Consider the following 10,200-nt stretch of genomic DNA (forward strand, 5'->3'; position numbering starts at 1 on the left):
TGCAATGCTCGAGCTCGAACATATTTTTCACTGTTTCCCTCGACATGGCCAGGCGAGCCACGGATGTTTCCAGGCGTAATATCGTCAAATTGTTGATTTTTCCAAAACGCACGGTCATATTTCCAATATCCAACGGGGCTGGAAAGGACGGTTCTCCGTTGATACTCTGCAGATACTTCAAGAGAAGAGTCTCGTTGCTCGACAAGCTGCCTCCACGTATCGGGTGACATCAAGATCTCCTTGCCATGACTATCTCCCAGAATAATATTCACGTGCGACGAGCGCTCAAGAGTAACACATACATTAAGAAATTTATATCCCGTCTTAGTCAAGGAATATTTTCATTCTAGAATTCTAACTGAATTATTCGTATAACCAGCGTTACTATGACTCGACGCGACCGATCTGTCATCGTCAAGCATCCTCTTTCTCCTTTTCGCGTCATCGCTCTCGTCGACTCGGCACGTCTCGGAATCCTGCGAGCGCTCGATATCGTACATCTTTACGATCGAAGAGATCGCGCAATACTGTTCGTAAACGTTTCGTATCCTTAGCTCTATACACTATGCGAAAACTTCCGTACCTCTTCCTCCTCCCTCTCCTCTTCTAAATCGTCCTCGCTCGAAAATACGTTCCTCATCTGAGCGAGTCTTTTCAAAAGAGCACGCAATTGCTCTAACAATCCGTCCTTTGGACACACGATACCAAAAATGTCCGAATCAAATTTACCGGTCATAATTACACTTCTAGTAAATTCATTATATTTAAAGAACTGTCGTTTAACAAAAAAGTACAGATTACCATCGATATATCGAACAGCGGACGTTACAGCAGGTGGAATCCCAGGAAATATCACGTGCAACGAATTATGCCTGACGGCTATCATCGAGCAATCGTCGATCTCGGCCACGATCTCGTCGTTGTAGATCGCGAACGTTCGTCCCGCGTTAGTATTAATCACAGCATTAATTTTCGCATTAGGAGGAAGATTCATATCTCTCAATTTCCTCGGCCAACCCGACACTAACTCAAAACTCGGATATTCTATCATATAAACCGTATTGTCAACAAACAATACGAGTTGGCCCGAAGGTCGTCGATACGCACTCGCCAAACGCGTAAAATTATCGGGAAGAAAACGCAGATAGTCCGTCAATAATAACGATCTACCGTAAGATTTTCCATTTAAATCGACCGACCATAAGTAATGTCGATACGCCACATACATTCTATTTTCTAATACTAATACCGCATCAACGCGTCGCAACGCGCAAAGATCCGCGGAATTCCCCGTATCGCGCGTCGCAATCGTGGTCGTCGCAATCGTGGTCGTCATAACTGGTCCCGCAATTTCGCTCTTATTTCTTAAACCGTATAAATTCTGAATGGCAAGAAAATCCGCCTCGCTCAATCACACGGGAAAAGTCTTAGAGGGAACAAAAGCGTACATTATCGCATCTTTTAAAGGACTGTGCTGTAATCCTAATGCGTGACCGATCTCGTGCGTCAACGTATGCAACAGATGAATCGTATCGTCAGGATTAACAGTTAACTCGATGTGCCACTTCTCCGCGCTATCCACGTGCATCCTCTGACACTTCTGACGATGGTAAAAAAGCTTGAGCTAACACGTTTCCTGGTCCGTCCAGCAACGACGGACATATTCGGCTACCTTTATGCCGAGGATCTACAAACGTGTGAAAACCTTTCCGAAACGATATCACGATATCGGGATTCGTCGAATTGCGCTCGAACGTCAGCGACGAATTCGCAGCCCACATTTCGAACGCGATTTCAGTGACTCGTAGAACGCTCTCGCTCGCCAGATGAAAGTTCCAAGTGAGATGCGTCTTCGCCCATTTCCTCGGAGAATCGTCCAAGTCATTTAATATATCTTTAACACCGCATCGCGGTTTACGCATTTGTTCCAATGTAGCTTCGTTAAGAACACCATCACCAGGTACACGATAATACTCCTGAAAAAGCGCAATCGCGTGTCTCAGAGCCAACGTCGCGTTATCTGATATCGTTTGCACATTATCGCCATCCAGATATCCGTAGGTTTGCAAAAACCGAATCGCCTCCTCGTCTCTGTCAGCGACGGAGTCACGAATCGTCGCGATAACGGCTATCGCGCACGCGATCACGGCGATTCCACGAGCGGGCATCATTGCGCGAGACAGAAGTCAACTGCGCGTCGCCGACTGAAATACGCGCGAACCGTTCGATCGACGTTGCCATCGGTCGTAGGAGGGGCGAGGACCGACGCGATGAATCGATCCAAGTCACGAATCAGAAATTAAAATCGCTTAATTTCTATTCCATATCACGTGAGATTATTCTCGTCGAACGAATCCAAATATAAATAGCGCGATTACACAATGAATGACGATCTCGCTAAAGATCCCAAGCAATATCAGTCATAATACAAAAATAGAGAACAAAAATAAAAGCATGACAACGATAAAATAGCAATAGAATAAAACGAAGAAATAAACAATAGACTGATTAATCTTTCATCGTTGCGGTCAGACTTCCCGTAGTCACGCGTAACGAGCGCGAAAAAATGACCGCTAAAGATCCCAAGCAATATCAGTCATAATACAAAAATAGAGAACAAAGATAAAAGCATGACAACGATAAAATAGCAATAGAATAAAACGAAGAAATAAACAATAGACTGATTAATCTTTCATCGTTGCGGTCAGACTTCCCGTAGTCACGCGTAACGAGCGCGAAAAATGACGCATCGCGCAACATTCGCATTCCCAATAAAAAATATTATCTTCTTATTAATACTCTTATGATAATTTTCATATTTTACGCACACTTTTACATATAGATTCGTGTACATATTCTTACACATATATTCGTGTATATTCTTATACATATATTTGTATATATTCTTATACATATATTCAATTAGTATACATAATACCATATATTCTTATTACATAGAAATATTAGTACATTTTTTTTCTTTTACATATACTCGCGCTCTTCGCCACAATCAATATCCCCCCCCTGACGATAATTCGCGCGAACATCATAACGATACATTCTACTCGCTATCGCACTCGACGCTTCTCGCCTTCCCGCGCACTCCGGGTACTTTCCTCAGATCATCGGTGACTCGATCTATCAACTGTCGCATCAACTGCTTCTTCCGATCCGACACGGAGTTCAGAAATTGAACTCTTAATTTCGCATACTTCCACCAGTTACGTTTCTTCTTCTTAACTATATCTTTGACATTATACACATACATTCGAACCAATTCGCAATCGATCCCTTTCTCACCCGGAGATCTCGCCTCGAGCTGTCGTCTACCCTGCAACTTCGTCACATACTGAACGAATCGATCAGCCTCCTCCTTATCTCCAGATAGAGACGCGAACAATGCGTCTAAACCACTACCACAACTCTCATCATTCCCTCTCGTAGTATTCAAACGCGCAAGATATTTCTCGTACTCGTCATCGAGATTCCCTTTCATCGTTTTCAAACGCGCCAGATATTCCCAGTAGTCTTTTATCCAATTCGAAGAAGCCTCTTTCGTTATCTCGATCTCCATAAGCGACGCACGCTCGTCCGGCGTCGCGGAATTCTCGACCAAGCGAACCATGCTGTCCCCAGAGCAGTACGAGTTCCACGGACCCTTTCGACTCCAGATATCAGTAATGATACGTATAGCGTTCCTCATACGCTCAGCCTCGCGTATACGCGCGATCGGCTCCGTTCCTCGATGAATCGCCAGATGTTTAGACAAAAACGCCATCATTAGCCGCAAATTACACGACGTCGAATGCATAGACGTCCACATCGCGCGCATCAACTCGAGCGACTCGACCGCATCGCTCTCGACCGCATCGCTCTCGACCGCATCGCTCTCGACCTCCGCCAATGTCTCGTTCTCCTCTTTCCGCTCGATCGTGGACCGTTTCTCACGCCCCTTCGTCATCGCGTGTTTCTCCCGTTCCACTATCTTGCGTTCCATCTCTGTCGAGAACTCGAGCGAATCTTCTAAGAGTGATATTATCTCCGGATCCTTTAATTGACTCTCCAAAACATTAAATTGACTCTCCGAGACATTAGACTGACTCTCCATCTCGCAAACTACTAACAATATATCGTCGACACTCCTAGTTAAATACTCTCTAAAGTAACGTAAAAAAAAAAACATGTCAAATCACAAACAGGACGCGCTAGGCCCCGTCGAAAACGACGCGAGACGCGCCTAATCGCGACGTACGAGACGCGTCTAATCGAAACATTATGGAAAACAGACAAAACAAACGCGAGTCGCCTCGACGGCGCGACGCAACATCCTGTCAACAACGCGAGTCGTCTCGACGGCGCGACGCAACATCCTGTCAACAACGCGAGTCGTCTCGACGGCGCGACTAATCGCGACGTTAGCGCCCAAGGCTGCGCGAAAAGCGCTAGACCGCGATACTTACGATGAGCGCAAAAAAAAACATCTCGTCGTCATCGTTATCATTAAACACATCGTAATAACCGCTTTCGTAAAAAATTCACCATGTACTCCTGTCGCCTGCTAATCTCGATCGGCTTCTTCTTTTCGTAGAGTACCTCCAATAACAGATTATATGCCATCCCTCGATAATGATGACATACGCACGCCTCTATTATCTTTTTAGGCGAAATCTCACATTGAGGCGGAACTCGACCGGCGCGACGTTATGGAAAGCAGACAAACCGCAACATCCTGTCAACAACGCGAGTCGTCTCGACGGCGCGACTAATCGCGACGTTCGCGCCCAAGGCTGCGCGAAAAGCGCTAGACCGCGCGGAAAACGTTAGGGCGGCGTCGAGAACGCGCCCAAGGCTGCGCGAAAAGCGCTAGACCGCGCGGAAAAAACGTTAGGGCGGCGTCGAGAACGCGCCCAAGGCTGCGCGAAAAGCGCTAGACCGCGCGAAAAAAAAAATGCTAGGACGACGTAACGCACCCACAGCTACGCGAGCCCGAAAAAAACGCTAGGGCGGCGTCGATGACGCGCCCGGGGTTACCTAGCGGGAAAAAAACATTAGGACGCGCCCCAAAAAAAAAACAAACGCTAGGGCGGCGTCGAGAACGCGCCCCGAAACAAACGCTAGAATAAAAACGCTAGGGCGGCGTCGAGAACGGGAAACCGACCCGGGGAAACCCCCGCGACCGCCTTACCGACAAACCTGTCACGACGACCGCCAGAGGGATCCATCTTCTCCCTCCTCGGATACGAACCCTCTGAAGAAAGAGAATCGTCTTACCGACTGAAGGAGCATCTTACCAACTGAAAGGGGGTCCGAGGCCCCCTTAGGATCCTACGATTTCCCCTCTCACCCCAAACCCCCCCCACGCCCCTGGGAGGCCTCGGCCCCCCTTTGTTATCCTACTGTCAGATAGTATCTAGGCATGGAGTGCCATTGGAGATACATACGGATCAAGGAAGGAATTTCGAATCGCGAATGTTTCAGGAATTATATCGAATTTTAGGAATAAAGAAAATTCGCACTACTCCTCTTCCACAATCTAATGATCAGGTGGAACGACAACATCAGACTTTGTTAAATTATATGTCTAAATTTGTTTCAGAAAACCAGAGAGATCGTTGGGTTCTTTTAGGATTATTAGCTTACAGATCTTCTAAGCATGAAGTCACAGGTTTTACTCCTGCAAAGTTGAATTTGGGTAGAGAATTAAGATTGCCGTTAAATTTTCTTCTTGGTTGTCCTCCTGAAACCAATAATGTCCCCCAAGAAGGAGGATATTCATTTAGATTAAGGGAGAGAATGATTCATATCCATAATGTTGCGAGTCAACGTATGAATTTAAGGTCGCAAAGAATAAAAATGAATTATGATCGAAAGGATAGGCGATTAAATTTTGTGCCTGGCCAGAAAGTTTGGTTTTATAATACTCAAAGAATGCGAGGTAGGGCTCCCAAGTTGCAAAGTAATTGGGAAAGATTCTATGAAGTGATTAGGAAAATGAACGCTGTAGTTTATTGCATTCGAAAAACGAAAAGGCATAAAAATAAAGTAGTACATTTAGATAGATTAGCTCCATTTGAGGAAAGGAAAAGAATCGAAACTGAGCCTGCGAAAAAAAATATGTACAAAGATATGTAAAGAGATATGTTTAAAAAAAGTTCTTTGGTAGTAGATACTGAAGATATTGTTTATGTTTGTGTTTCTTGTTTGAGGCTTGTTGGCATCGCTTAAAGAGGAAGATCTTCTATTATCTGCGAACATCCGGCTAAGGAAATCTTTTTTTAAAAGATCCGCCTCGCCCTCGGTTTTTTTGAATCGTGATTTTTCCGAGAGACTTAGGGGAAATGCCGAGACGGGGAGATGTCTATAAGGAAAGAGTCCACGGAAGCTTCCCCCCCCTTGTCCGAAGATTCAAGAGAGAAGTGCGCAAGGCACAAGCACAAGTTAAAGAAGCATTCAAGAAAAAGAAGAGAGAAGTTGACCTCGCAGCGGCACGGAACTTCCTGGAAGGGTGAAGTTTGGGACTGGTTCGGCGCTCGGTAACCCGCAGCAGCAGCTTGGGGTAGAGCAGAAAGCCGACAGATTCCCTGAAAGCTTCATCATGGAAAAAGAAGCCGACTTTTCTGCGAGAGAGTTCCCTGGAATTGTCGGGACAATTTCAAAGAGGAGAGGGATAGTGTTACGACCGAAGGGTGTTCCGCTCGACGCTACCCTCATACATTTCTAACCTGAAGATCATTCCTTGCCGACGCGGTCATCAAGCGGTTGTCAAGCGATTGTTTTGGCGAGAGAGTCATCGGCGCGGCGCGAGTTTGAGCTGTGTCGCGGCGAATTATTATTAAACTGTGAAAAGCTCTTGTTATCGCTCTTGTGCTTAGTATTTAATAAAATGTGTTTCCTTTTTAACCGTCTCTTCCTTTCCTTGCGCAAGAATGACGCAAACGAATCCGCCGCGAGTGCGACAATATCATAAAATTGCATTTAACTTAATTAATATGTATATCATCTATATAAAAAATTTCATATAAAAAAAGTAGCGCGAAGTTATAGTCCCATTACTTCGAAAGTTAAATATTAAATATAAAATTGTTATGATATAAAATCACGTTTAATCTAATTAAATCTAAGTGTTATATCATCAATCTCATTAAATTCAAATAGTGTTATATTATCAATCTTATTAAATTCGAATAGTATCTAATATTTAACCCTAATATGTACATCATTTATATAAAAGATTTGATATAAAAAATGTGACGCCAAGTTACAGTTCCATTACCTCAAAAGTTAAATACAATTTAAAAAAAATGTAAATCAATCAATGATTCATATCTTTGTATTCTCATTAAAGTTTTCTTATTCTAAAACCTAAGTGATAGTAGCTTTAATTCTTTTTCAAAATTATAATAAATCGTTTCGCGATCGTAACCGTCCCGTTGACCGCTCTAACGCGGAAAAATGCACGCTAGACCTGGAATGCAAAAACGGACAAAGCATTTACAGCGTTGAAAATGCAACTAACGTCCGCAATACTTGCGTGCCTAGATTTTACCGGCAATTCTCGCTACAAACCGACGCCAGCACGCATGGCCTTGGCGCCGCACCTACCCTACTTACGCAAAACTTCCTGAGGACAAGCGCGTTATTGCCTCGCACGGAGCCGAGCGCAATTACAGTGTGACCGAGCTTGAATGCTTGGCTGTCGTATGGGGCATCCGAATGCATGAATATCTCAAAGATACCACTTCACCATCGTGATCGACTATCAGGCTCTCCATTGGCTGCAGAAACTAGAATCGCCCACCGGACAATTAGGACGATGGTCGCTGGAATTGCAGCAATACAATTTCGAAATTAAATATCGAAGAGGAGTTTTAAATAAAGTCGCCGATGTCCTCTCGCGCCAGCCCAAGCTCACCGCCGTCACGCGCCTGCCGTTGATACCATCGAATATGGAAACAGGTAGAATCCGCACCGCACACCGCACTCGATTATACACGAGAGCAAATTGTATCGTCACATATTACACAGTTTAAACTTCCGCAAAACCCGCCGTCGAATAATAAAAAATTTGCGTACCGTGCGACCAATGCGCCGAGATTATGCAACAATACCACGACGCTGCTAGTTTTCTGGGTATCGTGAAAATGATAGCGCGAATTATACTATTGGCCGGGAAATCGCACGCTACGTGCGCGCGTATAAAAACTATATCGCGTACAAAGCCAAATAGCAACGACCGCCCAAATTGCTCCACACCAGCGACGTAAAACGACTCTGGCAACAAGTGATGATAGATCTGGTAGGGCCGCTACCTCAAGTAATGGTTACACGTGGCTATTTAACATGCAGGATCGTTTTACGAAGTGGGTGGAAATGCGACCGTTATGCAAAACCATCGCTGACGTCGTCACAAAGAGCTTCGCAGATGTCATCATTTACCGCCACAGGCTGTCCAGAAGAAATGTTAGCAGACAACGGGACACAATTACGTTCCGAAAAGCTGCAGCGAATGTTGGCAAGCTTAGGAATCCGTAAGAGATTCACACCGGCATATACACCACAATGCAACCCTGTGAAACGCACTAACCGCACGATGAAGACGATGATTACACAATATGTCGACAAAAATTATTGTCGATGAGACGAGCATATAAGCGAACTACAATTCGTTTACAATCGCCGTAGACGCCATGGGTTATATGCCGGCCTATTTAAATCATGGCCGAGAACTAGCTATACGACCACTATGGGACCCGACTGGACGACCGTCGCTGCACATCCTAAGACAACAAATCGTCACCTCTAGGAGGCATATAAGGTGGTGCACATAAACCTAGCCAGAGCCTTTCAATGGCAGACTCACCATTTCAGACTTACAATTTCAGACATTGAGATTAGAAACCAAAGATCGGCGAGAAAGTGAAAAAGAATGCACTTCCTATCCAAGAAAATCGATGCGTTCAATGCTAAATTAGCGCCACGCTACAAAGGACCGTATGAGATGCGAAATAATATCATCCGTAATATTTGAAAGACGCACGAAGACGCTGGCACTGGCATATATATATATATATGCGTAATTTGCGCCCCACTCCAACTGAGTACTGACGAAGACTCCGAAATTAGCGGGGGAAGAAAACAAACAAAGAGACTAAAACGACTGCTAGAAAAAAATTTGGAAAAGAAATCAACCACTTTTTTTGCGACACCGTCGAGGATGGAAAAGCAATTGAAAGAGCTCGAGGAGATTCTGACAGAATGCCAATCTAGAATACGATCTCGAAAATCTCGAGATCGGGAAAGAATGTTCGCCTAATGACGACCAGCCACTCCAACCATCACAGCAACGATCACCACCACTACGATCGTCGCAAAACTGGCCACTAACCGCCCGGAACAACCGCCAAACCACTGCCACACGATGCCGGCAATCGGCACCCAAATACAAAGGTCCGACCAACAGCAGCAACAGAAGATGCAAGCGCTGCTGACATTGCCGCCTTCACGCCGCTGTAGCCACGGAAGCGCCCAGCAACCGAACCGACACCACCGAAACCGACGCTGCAGCCCGAACGAATCCGAGGGGGGATCCGAGCCACCGTCACCCCCGTAGAGGTAGTACCCGGGATCATCATTGATGTGCCTTACTTTGCCGCGCACGTCAGCCGCCGTTACAAGGCCATGGCAACGAGCGATGGCTGATTCGGCCATTTCATTTCAACAACGGCAAGCTGCGAATGATCCACCGAATGAATTGAAATGTGCCTCGAATTCAGGCACTCAGAAAGGGTGGGGAATGTAATGCACCTCGTCGCATCGTTCCGTCTGATCCTCCATTCTGCGGACGAAAGGCGACCGACTACCCATCAGTTTAAAAGCGCAAAAGCGCTAATAAACTTTTTAATTATTTCAATAATAATTATGGCTTACGTACGGGAAATCTGCGCTATTTAGCGACGCGGCGAAGATACCCGAACGCGTCCGGAGAAGCTCGAATGCGATACTCCAAATTTTATCGAAATAATAAATAAGATTGTTTATTAGTTATTTTGTCGTAAATTATTACGATAATACCCTCGGATCGATCCGAAATATTCCGAAATCAACCGAATTATCGGTGGGATATAAAAAGCCCGATCCGACCCTAGAAGAGACAGAATCATCCGTCGGGCTCGCTCTAGCGAAACCGACTGTGATCCCGAC

At 45.2% G+C, this 10,200-nt stretch overlaps 1 pseudogene; it reads right to left on the minus strand.

Moving 5' to 3' along the window:
* Positions 1 to 324: 324 nt before the first annotated feature.
* On the minus strand, positions 325 to 2,168 carry LOC148937190 (stromelysin-1-like; annotated as a pseudogene).
* Between the last annotated feature and the right edge of the window lie 8,032 nt (positions 2,169 to 10,200).

The sequence above is a fragment of the Pogonomyrmex barbatus genome, unplaced genomic scaffold (assembly GCF_055798465.1).
Source record: "Pogonomyrmex barbatus isolate J1 unplaced genomic scaffold, ASM5579846v1 scaffold16, whole genome shotgun sequence".
Taxonomy (NCBI): domain Eukaryota; kingdom Metazoa; phylum Arthropoda; class Insecta; order Hymenoptera; family Formicidae; genus Pogonomyrmex; species Pogonomyrmex barbatus.